Source organism: Tachypleus tridentatus, chromosome 11 (assembly GCF_004210375.1).
Source record: "Tachypleus tridentatus isolate NWPU-2018 chromosome 11, ASM421037v1, whole genome shotgun sequence".
In the NCBI taxonomy this organism is placed as follows: Eukaryota; Metazoa; Arthropoda; class Merostomata; order Xiphosura; family Limulidae; genus Tachypleus; species Tachypleus tridentatus.
Window position 1 is genome coordinate 24,084,895 of NC_134835.1, and position 5,825 is coordinate 24,090,719.

Consider the following 5,825-nt stretch of genomic DNA (forward strand, 5'->3'; position numbering starts at 1 on the left):
AAAATTCAGGGTTCGATTCCCAACGTTGGACAAAGCAGATAAGCTTTGCTGTACATTTTACTCAGTTTAAGTTAATATAGTAAATAATAATAACAAGTAAATCGGATATACATGTGTTACGTTTATACATTTTACTCAGTTTAAGTTATTATAGTAAATAATAATAACAAGTAAATCGGATATACATGTGTTACGTTTATACATTTTACTCAGTTTAAGTTAATATAGTAAATAATAATAACAAGTAAATCAGATATACATGTGTTACGTTTATACATTTTACTCAGTTTAAGTTATTATAGTAAATAATAATAACAAGTAAATCAGATATACATGTGTTACGTTTATACATTTTACTCAGTTTAAGTTAATATAGTAAATAATAATAACAAGTAAATCAGATATACATGTGTTACGTTTATACATTTTACTCAGTTTAAGTTAATATAGTAAATAATAATAACAAGTAAATCAGATATACATGTGTTACGTTTATACATTTTACTCAGTTTAAGTTATTATAGTAAATAATAACATGTGTTACGTTTATACAAGTAAATCAGATATATACATGTGTTACGTTTATACATTTTACTCAGTTTAAGTTAATAATAACAAGTAGTAAATAATAATAACAAGTAAATCAGATATACATGTGTTACGTTTATACATTTTACTCAGTTTAAGTTATTATAGTAAATAATAATAACAAGTAAATCAGATATACATGTGTTACGTTTATACATTTTACTCAGTTTAAGTTATTATAGTAAATAATAATAACAAGTAAATCAGATATACATGTGTTACGTTTATACATTTTACTCAGTTTAAGTTATTATAGTAAATAATAATAACAAGTAAATCAGATATACATGTGTTACGTTTATACATTTTACTCAGTTTAAGTTATTATAGTAAATAATAATAACAAGTAAATCAGATATACATGTGTTACGTTTATACATTTTACTCAGTTTAAGTTATTATAGTAAATAATAATAACAAGTAAATCAGATATACATGTGTTACGTTTATACATTTTACTCAGTTTAAGTTATTATAGTAAATAATAATAACAAGTAAATCAGATATACATGTGTTACGTTTATACATTTTACTCAGTTTAAGTTATTATAGTAAATAATAATAACAAGTAAATCAGATATACATGTGTTACGTTTATACATTTTACTCAGTTTAAGTTAATATAGTAAATAATAATAACAAGTAAATCAGATATACATGTGTTACGTTTATACATTTTACTCAGTTTAAGTTATTATAGTAAATAATAATAACAAGTAAATCAGATATACATGTGTTACGTTTATACATTTTACTCAGTTTAAGTTATTATAGTAAATAATAATAACAAGTAAATCAGATATACATGTGTTACGTTTATACATTTTACTCAGTTTAAGTTATTATAGTAAATAATAATAACAAGTAAATCAGATATACATGTGTTACGTTTATACATTTTACTCAGTTTAAGTTATTATAGTAAATAATAATAACAAGTAAATCAGATATACATGTGTTACGTTTATACATTTTACTCAGTTTAAGTTAATATAGTAAATAATAATAACAAGTAAATCAGATATACATGTGTTACGTTTATACATTTTACTCAGTTTAAGTTATTATAGTAAATAATAATAACAAGTAAATCAGATATACATGTGTTACGTTTATACATTTTACTCAGTTTAAGTTATTATAGTAAATAATAATAACAAGTAAATCAGATATACATGTGTTACGTTTATACATTTTACTCAGTTTAAGTTATTATAGTAAATAATAATAACAAGTAAATCAGATATACATGTGTTACGTTTATACATTTTACTCAGTTTAAGTTATTATAGTAAATAATAATAACAAGTAAATCAGATATACATGTGTTACGTTTATACATTTTACTCAGTTTAAGTTAATATAGTAAATAATAATAACAAGTAAATCAGATATACATGTGTTACGTTTATACATTTTACTCAGTTTAAGTTATTATAGTAAATAATAATAACAAGTAAATCAGATATACATGTGTTACGTTTATACATTTTACTCAGTTTAAGTTATTATAGTAAATAATAATAACAAGTAAATCAGATATACATGTGTTACGTTTATACATTTTACTCAGTTTAAGTTAATAGTAAATAATAATAACAAGTATCAAGTAAATCAGATATACATGTGTTACGTTTATACATTTTACTCAGTTTAAGTTATTATAGTAAATAATAATAACAAGTAAATCAGATATACATGTGTTACGTTTATACATTTTACTCAGTTTAAGTTATTATAGTAAATAATAATAACAAGTAAATCAGATATACATGTGTTACGTTTATACATTTTACTCAGTTTAAGTTATTATAGTAAATAATAATAACAAGTAAATCAGATATACATGTGTTACGTTTATACATTTTACTCAGTTTAAGTTATTATAGTAAATAATAATAACAAGTAAATCAGATATACATGTGTTACGTTTATACATTTTACTCAGTTTAAGTTATTATAGTAAATAATAATAACAAGCAAATCGGATATACATGTGTTACGTTTATACATTTTACTCAGTTTAAGTTATTATAGTAAATAATAATAACAAGTAAATCAGATATACATGTGTTACGTTTATACATTTTACTCAGTTTAAGTTATTATAGTAAATAATAATAACAAGCAAATCGGATATACATGTGTTACGTTTATACATTTTACTCAGTTTAAGTTATTGTAGTAAATAATAATAACAAGTAAATCGGATATACATGTGTTACGTTTATACATTTTACTCAGTTTAAGTTATTATAGTAAATAATAATAACAAGTAAATCAGATATACATGTGTTACGTTTATACATTTTACTCAGTTTAAGTTAATATAGTAAATAATAATAACAAGCAAATCGGATATACATGTGTTACGTTTATACATTTTACTCAGTTTAAGTTATTATAGTAAATAATAATAACAAGCAAATCGGATATACATGTGTTACGTTTATACATTTTACTCAGTTTAAGTTATTATAGTAAATAATAATAACAAGTAAATCGGATATACATGTGTTACGTTTATACATTTTACTCAGTTTAAGTTATTATAGTAAATAATAATAACAAGTAAATCAGATATACATGTGTTACGTTTATACATTTTACTCAGTTTAAGTTATTATAGTAAATAATAATAACAAGCAAATCAGATATACATGTGTTACGTTTATACATTTTACTCAGTTTAAGTTATTATAGTAAATAATAATAACAAGTAAATCAGATATACATGTGTTACGTTTATACATTTTACTCAGTTTAAGTTATTATAGTAAATAATAATAACAAGTAAATCAGATATACATGTGTTACGTTTATACATTTTACTCAGTTTAAGTTAATATAGTAAATAATAATAACAAGCAAATCGGATATACATGTGTTACGTTTATACATTTTACTCAGTTTAAGTTATTATAGTAAATAATAATAACAAGCAAATCGGATATACATGTGTTACGTTTATACATTTTACTCAGTTTAAGTTAATATAGTAAATAATAATAACAAGCAAATCGGATATACATGTGTTACGTTTATACATTTTACTCAGTTTAAGTTATTATAGTAAATAATAATAACAAGCAAATCGGATATACATGTGTTACGTTTATAATTATTACACTTTTAAACAGTGAAGTCTCTATAAAACATTGTTGAAGCAAAATAACTGAAACTATCCACAGGTAGTTTGGGTTATGTAATGTGCATCAGTTATTGTCTCCATCTTAGCATTTCCTTTTCAGGGATTGGTAAAGTTACGAAGACAGGTGGCGCTGAATAATGTGATTACCCAGTGAAATGTTAAAAATGTTACTCACCGGAAGACAAAGAAACCGACAGTGCCTCCAAGAATCGCTATTATTCCAAACACTATGATGACGTAGCCATATCCAGGAAAGGTCTCTGTAAACATGAGTAATTTTATAAATCAGTTGAGAAGAAAAAAATTCCAACATTTTATAAAATACGTGACATATAACTTGCGTTGACTTTATAGTGAAGGTTGGCGCCTTATTTGTCTTAAAAGAAATCCCAGATTCTAACTGTTTATATGTCTTTATAATAATAATGGGAAAATATCAGAACCTAGAACATTCTATTGTTCATTTTTTCAATGGCCAACAGCTTACTAATAATAAAATATCTTAAAGGAAACCAAATTATAAGATATTTTTACAAAAATAATATGAAGTAGAAAAAAAAAACGTGTTAGAGAATTTTAGAGACAATCACATTCTAACGGTTTAAAATTCATTATATGGTAGAGGGAGCCACCTGTATGTTAAGTAAAGAGAACGTAGATTAATTACACTAATCTTAGGTGTAATTACATTTAAATTATGATTACTGTAATGACGTAATGAAACGAGGACGTTTTCGACATCAGTTCCCAGTTTAACGCAACGACACGTAATCACTTTTCTAATGTTCATTCTCGTATGTATATTTTTCAAATTACAGTCTTTTCAGTTACACTTATGTTTAGCTCGGCATGGCCAGGTGATTAGAGGGCGCTAATCTGAGGGTCGCGAGTCCCAGTCCTTGTCAGACCAAACATGCTCGAACTTTCTTCCTTGAGGCGTTATAATGTTTCAGTCAATCCCATTATTTGTTGGTAAAAGAGTAGCTCAAGAATTGGCGGAGGGTGGCGATGACTGGCTGCCTCCCCTGGTAAATTAGGGACGACTAGCGCAGATAGCCCTCGTGTAACTTTGCGCGAAATTGAAAAGAATCATTTTTTTCCTTACTTATACCATGAATATTTACAATAATTACACGTATTTCATAGTACATAAGTCTTCATTCATTGTCATATGATCTAGGTGCCGGGTATAGCTTAGTGGTTAGCGTGCCGGGTATAGCTTAGTGGTTAGGTGCCGGGTATAGCTTAGTAGTTAGGTGCCGGGTATAGCTTAGTGGTTAGGTGCCATGTATAGCTTAGTGGTTAGCGTTCCGGGTATAGCTTAGTGGTAAGATGCCGAGTATAGCTTAGTGGTTAACGTGCCGGGTATAGCTTAGTGGTTAGATGCCGGGTATAGCTTAGTGGTTAGGTGCCGGGTATAGCTTAGTGGTTAGGTGCCGGGTATAGCTTAGTGGTTAGGCGCCGGGTATAGCTTAGTGGTTAGATGCCGGGTATAGCTTAGTGGTTAGGTGCCGGGTATAGCTTAGGGGTTAGGTGCCATGTATGGCTTAGTGGTTAGCGTGCCGGGTATAGCTTAGTGGTAAGATGCCGAATATAGCTTAGTGGTTAGCGTGCCGGACATAGCTTAGTGGTTAGGTGCCGGGTATAGCTTAGTGGTTAGGTGCCATGTATAGCTTAGTGGTTAGATGCCATGTATAGCTTAGTGGTTAGGTGCCGGGTATAGCTTAGTGGTTAGAAGCCGGACATAGCTTAGTGGTTAGGTGCCGGACATAGCTTAGTGGTTAGGTGCCGGACATAGCTTAGTGGTTAGATGCCGGGTATAGCTTAGTGGTTAGGTGCCGGGTATAGCTTAGTGGTAAGATGCCGGGTACAGCTTAGTGGTTAGCGTGCCGGATATAGCTTAGTGGTTAGGTGCCGGGTATAGCTTAGTGGTTAGGTGCCGGGTATAGCTTAGTGGTTAGATGCCATGTATAGCTTAGTGGTAAGATGCCTGGTATAGCTTAGTGGTTAGGTGCCGGGTATAGCTTAGTGGTTAGATGCCATGTATAGCTTAGTGGTAAGATGCCTGGTATAGCTTAGTGGTTAG